Here is a 14,937-nt window from a genome sequence, read left to right as displayed (position 1 = left end):
AGAACTCTGATCTTTCAGCTTCCTTGGTGAATTTCCTTTCCTGGTCTAACCTATCTCTGAAGTGAAGTGCCCAAAGCAGGGGAAAGAGGTGCTTTCTATGATTATTTCAGCTCTGTAAGGAGCAGACTGTGCAGTGATTTTTAAGGGCTAGTGTTGCACTCAGAAGCTTTCTGTGTTGAGAAACCTGATACCAAAATGCTCACCAACTGTGGTACCCACTAAGATTAAGGGAATGGGATGCAAGATAGCACTAAAACTTCTAAAATCAAGACCTTTGCATTGCTTGATGGAAGTCCTTTTACTGAACTAAGGGTCTTTGGACTGGATATCTTTTGAAGCTTACCTTATCCTAAAATTTCATTTCATGCCTCCAACAAGCTCTTAAAGCAAACAATTAACAGTTGCTCTGAGGAGCTACACCTTTTAAGAGGATCCCATAAGAGCTGGTTGGAGCTAGTTGCATAGTAGCAAATTAAAGAAACATCACATAATGTGCCTGAGGCCTTACCTTGGTGTGACCTTAGCATACAGTATATAGGGATAATCCTTGTAATTTAGAATAAGAAAAGCACCGAAACATTCTTAAAGCATTGATAGGTCTTTCTCTAAACCTCCAATTCAGGGTTCTTTTTATAAACACTGGAGCCGAGACCCTTCCAGAATTGGATTTGCACTTCTGAAAATAAAAATTGATGCTTTCCTTGACATTTCTGGCATTCCAATAATAATTAAAGCAATAATATGTATTTTTGAAAATGCCAACAATATCCCATTATTTCTTCTGTTTCTGCAGAGCCTTTGTAGTGGGATTATTGTTAAAATACTGAATATGAAAAGGGAGGATTCTGTCTTATTTACAATGGCAGCAATATATGGGCATTGTTAATTGGCTGTTAAAAACTAAATGATCTTTTGATGGAATATGTACCTTTTAAACCATTTCCATTTTTGTTTGCACTAAAATGATTGCACCATAAAAAATTTAAGGTTAATTTCATGGCAAGTTTGACCATGTGCAAAGCACTGCAGACTTCAGGAAGGTGAATTCATAATATGATGGAAGCAATTTTATGTAACTGGAATTAAACATTTCATTGACTTCAGGCTGGAATTGACTTCATCTGCTTGCAGATTGATACTTTCTTTTCTTCTTTTTTTAAATCAAGCATGCATTCTTCACCAGTCATCTGCTTTAGTTTGGGAAAACATCTGCATTAGCCACTGTAGTAATGGTTTAAGATTATTTAATCCCATTACTTACACACTTCATTAGCCTGAGTGAATTGTTGGCAAGGGTTCAGTAAACTTCCTACGTTGGGAGATAAAAGGATAAAAAAGGAAAGGGAGAAGGATTCTTTTTCTCGTTTTCTTTCAAATTTATCTTCTATCTATTTAAGGGATAAAGGAACGATAATTGCCTGGTTGCATCTGTGTTTGTACGTTCTGTGATATGGTTTTGCAGCTCTGAGTACAGAGGAAAGAGTAAACGTTTAATAGCTTTCTTTTATATATCCAGAAGGGGCCTTTAAATGTTTATCCATGCAGTCCACAAAAACTTGGTTATGGACTTAACCCAAAACACGTCTGGATCCATCTGCTGCTGCACATGCAGGGGAAAGGATGGCAATGCTTATGGGGCTACATATGTGTAGCTGGACAGCTGGTACCGTGAGTGGGGAATGGAAAGCAGGAATCTGGCAATCTGATGCAGCAAAGAAAGAAAGAAAAGAAGGAAAAAAAAAAAAAAAAACAAAAAAAAACCAAACCAAAACCAAACGCCCAAGCACACGTTAAACTCTTAAATGTCGAAGAAACAAGTGTTGGAAGCCTAAGTCTCAATACGCTTCAGAAAGCTCAGGACTCTGCTTTGCTGAAAGACAGGTCTACAACAGATCTAGGCACCTGCCATGCTATTGGCTTTAGGAGTTTGTCATAGAGCATATGCCTCATTGATTTTTCAATGAAATGAGGTCTGCATTGGCTTCAGTAGGATGATGAGTGCCTAAGTACACTAAGGGCCTGAGCTAGGCTTGCAAGTTGTTTTTTGCAAATGGATTGGGGGCCCTTAAATTGCTGAGGCACAGTCTGAATGCTTTTGCCTTTAGGTGTGCGATGCGGTCATACTGAAGTCAATGAGAGTTAATGACCTGCTTAAAAATCCAGCCTGTGCTTAAGGATTCTGCTGAATTGTGGCCTCTGATTTTTTTGGAGCTTCCCCAAGTCCCATTATCAGAAATTAACTTGGACACTTGAGCCCTAGTTCTGTAGGAAATCAATGGGACTGAAGAACCCAGATTCAGATTCCTGTGGACCTGAATTCCCATGAAAGGTGGAGCCTGTGTGACTAGCCCAAGATTGCACAGCTAATCCATGGCTGTGGCCAGCTGAGAAAACAGGATTCTCAGCTGGTATAAATCTGAGTAATTCAATGAAGCTTGTTTACTGGTCTACCTAATTCACACTGATTTCTAGACACATTCCCATTTCCCCAGGTCCAAAACTTTTGGTCTATTATGCAAGCCATCAGGCCAAGCTGCTTCATTTATATAATAAAATGAACTATAATATTTGCCTGGTCGTGATATATAAATTCATGAACTCTTTGATTTTTATTTTTTTTAATAATTCCCTTGTGTGACTTGTGGCCTTACGCGCATGAAAACTATGTGCAAAAAGAAAAATACACGTTTTTCAACAGTTAGAATTGGCTAATTTTCTCAGTTTATTATGTGACTCTTCTTAGTTGTGGTGGAGTGAAGCCATAATTAAGATTATTGCGAAGAGCTGTATTTAATTACTGGTTAGTCAATACCAAGCCTAAATAGCCTGCAGAAGGGTTGTTTTTTTGTTTTTGTTTCTGGTTTTATTTATCAGTGACCCAGTTAAGATGAAATTCCCCAAAAGTCTGAATTAATGTCTAAGGAGATCAATCACCTGTTTTTTTTTAAAAAAGTATTTTTCCTAATGGGAATTTGAGTACCAGAGTTAATTTCTTTCACACAAAAATACCCCCACCCAAAAGCCAGTCACTATCATTTCCTGTTACATCTTATGAATGCAGTGAGTTCTGTTGCCAATGTGTTTGCTGGTTTTGCTCTGCATCCAAGGATTCTTTCATTATTGATGTTATTTCTAAAAGAGTACCAGTCTTCTCCATTAAGACACTTCTGCTGAACTAAAAGCAACTGTAAAAAATAAAGTGTTAATAGGAGACAGATGTCTCCAAGTCATTAAGACAGTCAAGTAACATCTGAAATATCATGATAGGGTTTCCAGTGTAATGAGCGTACGGCTGTACACGTGATGTATGCTGTGTCTGCAGTATGTTACCAGTATACTTTTCCCCTCCCTTACAGGGCAAATTACTGACAAAAAACATTTGGTTTGCTTCCTCTAAGTAGCTGAAGAGATTTTAGCAGTGGACTCGGTGCAGAGAAAAGGTTAAGAGTAGTATCAGTGGAACCGTTGTTATAAAAGATTGAAGAGCAAGATGTTAGAGCAGTGCCAGCTGTCTCCTTTCCAAATACCGTATTATCATAAGGACTGAACACAAGGTTAACCAGGCACACCGGTCTGGCAAGAGTGATGCTGCTGTTTTGTGAATGGGATGTTCTTTGATGTCCAGATGACTTTCTCCGGGATGTGGAAATTTTCCTCCATTCTTGATCCCCTTTCCTGGCAGTCTGGTGGTTGGCAGTTGGAGATAAACTCTCTGAGGCTGAGGGCTGAGAGGTTGCTGTGTACCTGCAGTCGGCGCAGAAAGCAGCAAGATCTTGCAGATGCTCCTGGCCTCCGGGGGTTTCTCTTCGTGTCCAAGTCAATGTGACCCACCACTGGGCCCTGAGGGAAGGACCATGGTGCGATGGGGAAGGGGACAAGAAAGCAGAAATAACTAACCAAGCAAAGCAGAAATAACCAGGGTCAGATGAAAGAGAGTTCAGAGAAGTGGTGGGCTAGAAACGATGAGCAATTGAAGGAGAGGAAAGAAACTGTCTCATGTCTGTCTGTCTAGCTGGAGGGGGAGAAGATGGTGGATATGATCTGCAGTGCCCTCTGGAGACTCGGGGATCGAGGTTTCCTGTTTCTGCTGCGTGCTGCGAGATATTGAGGACATGACTGTAAACCCTACCCCAAAGATCACTTAAAAGGATTTTGCAGGGTGAGGTTCATCTTTCCGTAGTACTAAAGCTGTGGAAGTGCTTGAAGGGGGAAGAGCTGTGCATGGAAGTCACGCCCTGATCACTGCTGTTCCCCAGCTTTAAACTCACGATCATAGTGCTCCATTTTTTTCCCCCGATTATTTCTTTTGTGAGCAAAACATATCTTCAAGGTTTCTCTCTCTTACTAGCTTCTAACTTCCTGGCCTATCAGAGGCTGTAGTGCAGTAGGAGAAGATAGTTCAGACCAGAACACAAGAGAAGTGCTGATGTCTTAGGAAACGGTATGACTAGAGCCTCTGGTACCATGGAGCATCCTGGGAAAGCTTAATTTTGCTAATCATTCTGAAATGTCAGTGTTAACTCAATTTGTGCTCATTGAATCTCTGGTAAAACTGCTATTGGCTTCAGTGCGACTGGTATTGTAAACCTCACCCTGTGTGCGCACGTGAGTACGGATGTTTGAAAGCTATGCAAGAGCAGCTACCTCCAGCACATACAATTTGAAGTGTAAGGTTGATCCCTGCAGTAAAATTACATCTATTTTTAAAAATAATTCTGCAATTTGTAAGCAGAGATTACAGCACTAATTTAGCAACCATGTAACAATTTAAATTGGACCAGAAAAGAGAAACTATAATTTAAAGATTTTTTTTATGATACAAGCTTTCTTCTTTTTAAAGTAAAAAGCCCTTTATTCTTGTTTTTGTCAAGCAACGTATTGAATTTGAGAGTAATTTATGGAAAGTGCTGCCAGCATGGTATTGCGAGTGCTCCACAATTTGAATTTAAACTGCTCAATGGGATCATTAAGACTATTATGCCTGCTTTCCAAAGAGTTTGAATTCAAAATGACAACTGGAACAAAAATATAAAATAAACTAAAGAGAAGTCACGCACTCTTTACGTGGTGGAATTTTTCTGCCCTCAAAATATTTCACTGAGATCAATGCTCTTCTTCAGTTCCTCTCCTAGAAAAAAGCTGGTGTTGCTAGTTTTAGTTCGATGCTCCTGCATGAGTCATCAGCAGCAGTGAGCTGAACCTGTGACCTGTGGATCTAAAAGCATTAAGGCTGGGCTGCTGTAGTGGAGAGATGCAGCTTGGCTGCACCAGGCGGCAGTGGGCTCCTGCCCTGGATATTTCTTACCCACAACAGAAGATGTCCATGGGCATAGCAGACACAAAACAGGTCCAGAGTTTTGGTTTGCTTACAGGCATGTTTTAATCCTATTGATTATTAGCTTTGATAGTTTTGCTAGTTCTTTGTAAAACAATCATGGCAAGACTCATTCCTGGTAAACTGATCATCATTTGTAAAACAGAAAAATGAATAAATCCCTTAAGAGTGTAACAGCCCTTTCTATTAATATCACCCAGCAACAGTTGATATAAAAAATACAGATGGAAGCTGGGGGAGGAATGGCGGCCATAAGCTCAGCGCTACTACTTTGAGTGGGAAATGGTCTTGTGCAATCAGGGCATAAAATAGAGGAGGATGGGGTGCTTTTGCATAAGCTGCCCATGGAGCTTCCTGGAGTCCAAGTCTAGGATGTACAAAAACGTGTGTGTGTGTGTGAGACAGAGAATATGTCAATGAAACAGCTTCTGTGAATACTGGGAAGGATGCTGAACTTAGCTGACCCACTTGAAGCCTGCATCTGTTTTTTCAGTGGCCTACCAGTTGTTATAGCAGATGGGTCACACCTCTTATTTTGTCACTAGACGGCAGGAAAAGGTTCCTTTGTGGGTGGACAGGGGTCAATAACCTCCTTTCTAAACTGTAATTATAAAGAAAGAGGAGAAAGCATACCATCAGATGATGAGGTATGCAATATAGGAACTCCTCTGTGGAGATCAGAGGCTCATATCAAAGAGGACAGAGACAATTCATCTCACTGTCCAACGAGGACAGGACAAGACGTCTACAAACCAAGGATGTAAGAGGAAAAAATCCTAGTGCTCTTAGAAGACATGAGAGTATGAGCCCTGCCAAGAATTGCACTGGGCTCACCACCTTGACAAAGGATTCTCTGAGTGAGACCACACACTTGTCTGCTGTGGGTGGCTTAGAGGATGTCAGTGCAGCAGGATGTGCTTGGCTAACTTGTGAAAATCACTTGATGGGATTCAAGATGCAATAGTGCACACTATTTTCAACCTACAGTTGCTGCTTGCTTTCATGGTGTTAACTGTTGTGAATGCAGCTGATTGAAGTTGAAGTAGGTAGTGAGAGGATCAGGCCACACTTTGGTATAATTGACTTTCCAGAAAGCTGAGCAGAGTGTTGCTTTAGAGGAAGACCAGCTATGGATTGTTGAGATAAAGCAACTTGCTGCTACCAATGATAGCAGTGTTATGAGGGGGATATTTTTGGAAAAGTCACCGTGGTGCTGGACAGTATCGTAATAGATACGTCTGTGTTGAAAGAGAGGGCACACAGTGCTGATTAACTACTTCAGTGATGTCTTGGTAGCTCAAAGTTTTGCTAGGGAGGGATTTCCCACTCCTCTCCATGGTCTGTCTTTAAGAATGTGTCCTTATTAGGTGAAGACTCCTCCTCTGCACCTGGCTTACTTGAGACCTTTGTGATGGCTTGGTAGAACCCAGATCTTTCCTCCTGCATGTGTTGGCAGCCATAACAACTTGAATTGTCTTCTTGTCTCTGTGCTTTCATAATTAGGGGCTTTTTTCATATTTCATTATATGAACTAGACATTGATTTGACATGTGTAATCTAGAAAAACTGTACCATGGGAAACTTTGTGTAGGGAGTTCTTAGTGTAACTGAAAAAAGATGATATTGTGAAGGAGCAGCTGCTGCCATGCAGTGAATTTCTCGCCTCACAGGGTGAATTCCACTGACCCAACTGTATATTCTTAGGAAGAAAATAGTCTCCTTTCTGCAGGTCCATTGGGATTTTATGGCTCCTGGCTATACATCTGCTTATGGATCATACTACAGTAGAGGGGATGTTGAAGTCATTTAGCATGACTTCAAGCTGTGCTTTCAGATTTCCCTTTAGAAGATAGCCCAGCTCTTGTATGACTTTGAAAGCTAGCAGAAACAGCTTATAAGGAAAGAGTAAAGTCTTATGCACCAGCATCTTTGTAATAGTGGGAAAATTTTCATTTGCGGTCAAGTGTGGATGGGTATTAGATGGCAAGCCATGTCTAGTGTTTGTGGCATTCATCCCTGCTTTTCTTTCAATTGTACTTCACCACCTTCTCAGCAAGCTATTTGCTGCTTTCACCCTTTGCCACCTGAGTAGCATCTAGAGATCCTACTGTAATAAACTCTCATTGTGGTGTGTCAGTGAATGGCAGACGATAGCCTCTGCCTCTAAAAACCTTCATGGTGAACAGCAGCAAGGAAGGGGGGAACGGGGGGAAGCCAGTGGCATTGCCTCCATATTGCAGATAGAGAACTGATCCCAAATGCAGTTTGTTTACAGCATGGATCTCCATTGCTGGAAGCCTTCAAGGACAGGTCGGACAAACATATGTAAAAAACAGTTAAGATGAAGCTGAGCCTTCTCTGGGCAATAGCAGGCCCAGGGGTCTTTTCTAGCCCTGCTTCATTCATTTCTGAGCTCAAGTCACCTGTCCAGGACCACAAATACAGCCTGCAGCATGCAGCTCAGGTCTTCCATGTCCCAATGTTCTGCCAAGTGGCAGCCTGCAAAGATCTTCAAGTGAAGGAGCTACCTCTCTTTTCTTCCCCTCCTCAAACCACTCCTGTTTAAGGACTGGGCATGAATATGGACAAGCAGCTGAAAGCTGAGTGAGGGCTCTTGGAAAACCCAGGAGGGTGGGAGGTACCATGGCAGTGTTCCCTTCCATGAAGTCTTACTGCTTGCTTGTAACCCCACATAGTTATTTGTCAATTCAAACTGCTGAAAACAATTATTTTGGAAAGGCTGTGATTTATTTGGAATAGGGCCTGTAATTTAGGTGTGCATTTCCATCAGATCCATGTATTATTGAGTTTGCTCTGTCCTTCCTAATGCAGTGATGCCAAAGCGCTGCACAGCATCCAGAGATAAAAAATCAGAACTCGCTGAAGCAAATACAGGGTTAATATCTTTAGCAAAATCTTTTGATTATTTTGCACTGCTGCTCCTATGCTAGCAGAGCTGCTGGTAAAGTATAGGCCTTGCAGCCAGGCTGTGATACCTGCCAGTAACAGAGCTGAATCTGTCCTGGGAGGGGTGTGTTTGGATTTAGCAGGTATGATTTCCCCTTAGCAGCCTTGCAGAGAACAGAAAGTCTTGTCTCGCTCACTCTCCAATTCCAGATGCCCTCTTACTTCGATCCAGACAGTGATTTGCAAGCCTGAGTGCCAGGGAGGCGAGGCGGCTTTTGCAGCGTGCCACTTCAGCCGTCTCCTTGGTGAAGCCACACTCTGAGGAATTTGCTCTGGCAAAAGCTCAGTCTGTGAGTCGATCCTCCCTCTAGCGTCCTGCCTCTGTTTCTTCACTCCAGGACATCAGTTTGCCTGTGAGCAATGTTTGTTTGCAGTAGAGGAAACTGTTTAACTTGCCATCCGCACACACACACAAACCCCAGTGGACTTGGTAGATTTCTGGTTAGAAAAAACAAAATCATGCCAGTTTAGGGAAAGCGCGACAAGCATGAATGATGACAGGAGAAAAAGTCATTGATTCTAAGAGTATGGTGAGTGTTTGGTGCTCATGGAGGGTCAAAGCAAATTGCAAGTATGTTGTTTTTTCTCAGCTGCCTTGATTATAAATTTGTGGGCCAAGTACAATATTGACAGAAGACGTAAATCATCCACTGGGGTATTTTGGGCAGAAGGAAGACCAGATTATAGCTCAACTCTGGTGCTGTAGCATTTGCTGGGGACAAGAGATTATTGTGCGCTATTAGGTAGCAGTTTTCATGGGAGCGGAGAGCACGTTGGTTAATGTGGCCAGTGAGACCTGTGGTCCCTGTGCCTGCACCCATCCCTGTGAGGACCATCCGTATGAGTTGAGGCAGCGATGGCACCACGTGCATCGGCGAGCATGGAGCTGGTGGGGCATATGGATGGTTTAAAATGAGTAGAGATCCACACAGGATTGCCCCTGCTTTTCCCTGGCTGCTGTTTCCTGACAAACGTTTGGCGTAGAAGCACCACATGGGTTTTTCACAGCAACCTGATGCTGTAACTCTCAAAGCAGCTTACCACGCAGCTCTCTGAGGCAGCGCAGTAAGTGCAAGGAGTCGGAAACTGGTGGCAGTCTTTACACTACAAGCCCATGTTTCCAAAGGCTTTTGTTGTTGTCAAAAATGGAGCTTCCTGGAGGGGAAAAACCCATACCAAGAACCTTTGTAACATCTTTGGTTTCAGGTATAAAGCAGGGATTTGATAGGCTTCTTCAGGCACCATAGGAATGTGCTCCAGCAGACACTGGGGATTGGAAAAGATCTTTGTATTGTTTTGATTTTTATTGTCTTGCTGAAGTTAATCTGCTAACATGTGATAGTTTAATGCTGTGGCTCATTGTATTTATATCCTTGCTGTTTGACTCTTTAACACTAAGTGGCTTTCTGTTGTTTTCAGATTCTCATGTTACCTAATGCTCTTTATATAGGTATGTTTTCAAACTACTCTGAAAATCCAAACAAATAATGGTTATGGTGCCCAAAACCTAAAAGTTGCTGCTGACCAAACCTGGATATTTTCCCTTGCTTGTGAAGGGAAATATAGCAAGAGGAGAAAAAAAAGAACAGTGTTGAAATGTAAATTAACTTTCAGATGTTATCAGGGATTGATATTTTAAGTATGAATATTCCATTAGCTCCTGACAATGTAGGTTTTTGTTTAAGGACATGTTTGAACCAATACACCATCTTGGCGTTCCACCAGCAGAGGTATCTGTGTAAATGCAATCTGTGTTAAAGCCAGACAACGCTTTTAAAAATTTATTTAATATTTCCTACAGCAAGCCATCTGTGACTGGTCATATTTTAGGAAGCAAACGAACATCGTAGCAATGTTCTCCACTCTATTTGAGTAACTTTTAGACTTTTTTAAATTAAATGTGCTGCCAAATATTTATGTTCTGTTGTGAAAAGAAAAATATTTGTTTGACATCCTAGTCTCCCTGGCAATTTGCAGTCAATTGCTCCTCTTAGGAGCTGTGCTTTTCTCATGGGTAGTGTAGGGCAAAAGAAGGGTATAGGCATTCCTGAAGCTGCCTTTTGGGCTCACTCCTCAGCAGCAGTCAGGGACAGCTGTAGCACATGATGGGGCTTTGCAGGGAGTGAAAGAGGTTGAGCCCTGGGTCCTTGCGTGGGGGATGCGGTGTGTGACAGGGTCAGGTTAGGGAACAAGTTGTGCCCGCAGCTGGCATTGGTGGGTCGGCGCGTGGTAGAATAGCCACCACGGCACAGGTGGCCACTGCAGCACACCTATCAACATGCAAAAGGCTCAAGAGTTCCCAGAAAAGCCAAACCACTTTGGAAGATGGCTTCCAGTGCATCTGCCCCAGACACTGCAGCCATCACCAAGGCAACCAAGTTGCCAAAATTGAGCTGCAGCAAGGCAGAAGGAAAAATTAGTGATGGCCTAAATCACGGCTGGCAAATGCTACTGAGCCTAAACTGCTCTGATGGAGCTGAGCTCTGCTCTAAGTAATATATGCCCTGCTTTTAGTAATAATTTTCACAGAAGTCTTGTATTTTATCCTGTTCCACAGATTTATGGGATTAAACTTAATCACTCTAAGGTAGTGAAATGCATTTGTTCAATAGCTCAGAAATTGGTGCGATCCTCTTATTACACAGAAGTACTAATAAACAACTAAAATATCTGAAACAGTCCTGAAATAGTTAATTCCTTTTTGGAAAGGCTGAAATGTTCTGAAGAGTCCCTGGTGGTGTAGCACCAATTCTTACTCAGTACTCATTTGGAATGGTCCATATAACTTGCCTGTACTTACCACCTTGGGACTATTGCAACGAGCAGAAGTCCAGGTGAATCACCAGCACATAACCTGTCTACATGTGTCTGTCACCTATAGTATCAATGCCATACATCGAAGGTACATATTCATACTCATATGCTGGAAAGAGGCCCTTGCAACATAGAGAAGAAGACAAAGCAGTCCTGATTTGCTCTATTACCTCTGACAGGTTTACTTTCACTGTGGCATGGCAATAAGATTAAAGTTTTACAGCAATATCACCTCCATCCAGACAAAAAAAAAAAAAAAAAAAATCCATAAAACCTCTCTTCTCTGCTACTTAGATTTCAGACTCTTTTATAGAGCTTCTGCATCTGTTAATAAAATCCTTAATTCATTTTGAACATTTTATTGTCACTTTGGATAAAAGTTTAATCAGATAGAATTATTGCCCTTCTAATATTCCCTTAACCTTTGTATTTTAGACTTAGACCATATCAGTTAAATTTTAAAATCACTTTTTTTATAGACTTGAATGCCCCCATCTCTGTTTTAGAGGGTACTTTTGCACAGAAATGCCGTAGTCTGTCTTGAGGTCATGTGAAAACTTAAAAGGCTCTAATGTGAGCACTGCTCACTTTCCGCTGAAGTGTCTTGCATGCCCTATTAATTACTTTAATGGTGACACGCTGGTTTAAGGGAGTTCTTTATTAATACCACTAAATCTTTTTTTATTGTTGTTTAAACACTTTTTCTTTCCTTTATGTAGATGTATTTAATCCTTTCTGTCATTAAAATAAATGAGTGCATAACTCTACATGAGGCGTTTGACACTTCCATTTTGCATTCTCGGGAGGGGGTAGGGGAGCATTTTTGCTCCCTTGCCTATAATGTCCACATCCCAGCAGAGAAGAGCACATCTGTACTTGTGTCTGTAATCATGTGTTAGATTGTTGTGGTGGAAGCAATTTTTGAAATCTGCTGTCTGTCTTTCCAGAAATAATATGCAGTGAACTTGCTTTTATTCTTCCAGGACGCTGAGATTTTGGAGGTCAGTTTGGCTTTCTTTTTGGAAGGTGCAGCACTCCCAGTTCAAAAGGGTGCGTGCCTATGTTTGAGCCCTTTCCTAGTAAGGAGGACGCCTCGATTTGCTCTCCACAGTCTGAACTCTTTAAGTAATGGTATTCTAGTAGTTCATTTTGACTTTAAAGATGTATAGCATTCACTCACTATACCAGTTTATTTATAGAGTAGCCTTTTACTAAACTAGCTATCTGGTAAAGCATTGACATCCATGCCTGCAGTTGAATTTTCATCTATCAGATCTCTATTTTTTTGAGGTGGTATCTTTTACAAATATGTATTTTTGATCCATGTTAGTGGCAAATTTTCTTGGTCTGGGGAGGGGAAACCGGGTATGAGAAAGAAATTAGCTTCAGGACCTGGAGAAACATTTTCAAAAGCACATAAACAACTGAGGAACTTGCTGCTTTTTGGTTTGCTAACTCACTTTTGACAATGAGACCTAAACTCTTATTACTAAGTAATCTTATTCTTTAGTCACTTTTGAAAGTGTTACATCCAAAGTGTTGCCTCTATAGTAGCTGCTGATGGTGGTTTTGCCATGGAACTCTCCCACATTTGAGATCTATAAATAAACCTCACTGGTCTTAAAGAAAATCACAATGGATTGTTGAAAAACTAACTGTGAAGAGTTTTCACCAGCAGCGACTAGTCTTGTCTTTGGTGAGGGGACAGTGGGTTTGGGCTGGGGGTTGTCTTTTGTTTTGTATGGGCAAAGTATGAAAACTTGTGTTACAGTGTGGGGTCTGTCTTAGGACCTCTCCTCTCCCAGGTGACTTCTGGCTCCTAAAAGCATCTGTGCCCAGCTGGGTAATAGAGTTTCTGTGTACCCTTCCATGGCCAATGTATACATGTACGTACACACAGGCTTGCACAGGAAGAATCTGGAAGCCTGAATGCAGTCTGAAATTATTTGGCATTTGCCTGGGAAAGGTATTCCTTCCTATCGTGGACTTTCCCTCAGGTTTGTCCAGATCGCTTTGCAATTATCAGCTCTATACTTTGCTGTTGAGTGGGCAAAGCCTTTTGCTCACAGTTGGACTTTTAATTTTAGGAGCCGGCAGTATACTCGTGCACTTATACGGCACTAAATGGTACCTTTTGCATTTTCAATTTTTTCTAAATGGCACCCTTTGCGTTTTAGAGTAAGTAGCTAATTAAATGGCAAGGCTAAGTGCTGTTTGGCGGGCCATGGGTGTAGAGTCAATCTAGATTAGACAAGGGATCTGATCCCGTAAATCAAATTAGTCTAAGGTATAGGCCTGCTCTCACTGATCCTGATTTGAATGTTTTCTTTGATATTAATGGGAGCTGAATCAGACTTCTGGTACCCAAGACAATGTGGCTAATGAAACTGTAAGATGCATAGACCCCATCTCATAAAGTGGTCCTCTTGATTGTGTGAGGAATCTAGACTGGCTTCATTAGAAGAGTTTTCAGTTTCCATTTTTTAAAGTACAAGATAAGTATGGAGGATTCAAGTGAATTTTAGTGGAAATTCCCTAAAACAAACTGAAAAGCTAAAAACGTGCTTTTCCCCGCCTTTAAGCTTGTGTTTACTTCCCTATTCCCTTGTGGATACCTTGTTTATTTTTTAAATAAATAATCATATTTTAAAGCAGTGTAAATAAATTGCAAAGTGTGCTCCAATGGGGTGGATAAATATATTCCATCTGCTGGGGAGTGATTATTAAATAATTCACAAGTGGCAAACCCAGGAGTGGTTATCCATTTTCCCCTCATTCATGGGTAATTTTTTCTACATCCCGTAGGAGCTCATTATGTTTTCTTTGTACATAATGTTTAATAATTTTTAAAATCTGGCACTAACCCCTCCATCTACAGATTCTTCAATTTTTCCAAAATATTTGTGCATGTGTATGCATGTATGTGTTGGCAGAGGAAGATATTTGTTTCATTTCTTCCTTTTTGTTTGTTTGTTTGTTTTTGTTTTGAGAGAAGGTGAGCATTGCTGTATGAAGCGAGGTGGGGAGTCAGGAAGTAAATTCCTTGTGTGCAAGGGAGTTTGCTCCTGCACGGACAGGTAGGTGGGTCACATCCCTGCTCTCACCCTTGTATGGGAATTGACATCACTTCAGGGCTGTGACAACAGTCAAGGTTTAGCTCATACTTCAACATTTATGAACAAAGGAATAGGAAGCAAGGAGAGGGAGTAAGGCATGCATTTGAAGAGCCCTGTCTTCTTTTTTTCAGTGTTAGGAAGTATTTGATTATCTTCTAAGGGACCAAGAGTGAGCCCAATGAGCCTGGCTTGTGGATAAGCAGCAAACAATTACCTGATAAAAGCTAAAGCCATACCCCATCAGTGGAAAAATTGCCACAGATATGTGGATTGGTGGGCTTTGAGTCTGACCTTAAGGGAAGACCTCCGATCCTGGTAGCTAGCAGACCCAAAGGCCTCCCATGTGGGCTTTGAGCAGGCAGGGAGGGTGGCTGGGAGGAGGACTGGTTGGGGCTGGCGTGTAGCAGGAGGCTGCACAGTCAGCAGCTGGCTCCTCCAGTGCTGGATCCCATTTCAGCAAGGTTCACATTCCCGTAACTGCGTCTGCATCACAGGGCAGGAGGTGAGGGACCACCATCCTGTCCTGCAGCTGCCTGATGCCAGTGCCCAAGGTCCTGTGGTCAGAGCTGGGCTCTACCCCAGGTGGAGGCAGATATTTGCAGTCAGAGGACAGTCTTGGTGCTAAAATATGTAATTAGCCACAGGAAATTCTTTCCTCAGCTGATGAAGACAGGAAGGTAAAAGGTCTCTTAATGCTTTCGCTGT

The 14,937-nt window shown here is 41.7% G+C and overlaps 1 protein-coding gene across 18 annotated transcripts in view; it reads left to right on the top strand.

The window, feature by feature from the left end:
• The window catches only part of LPP (LIM domain containing preferred translocation partner in lipoma), a 552,127-nt gene that overhangs the window by 492,394 nt on the left and 44,796 nt on the right, over positions 1-14,937 (top strand). The gene's annotated exons all lie outside the window — the stretch shown is intronic.

Source organism: Accipiter gentilis, chromosome 6 (genome assembly GCF_929443795.1).
Source record: "Accipiter gentilis chromosome 6, bAccGen1.1, whole genome shotgun sequence".
NCBI lineage: Eukaryota > Metazoa > Chordata > Aves > Accipitriformes > Accipitridae > Astur > Astur gentilis.
The sequence above is the reverse complement of the archived record's forward strand: the minus strand, read 5'-3'. Positions and strand labels throughout refer to the sequence as shown.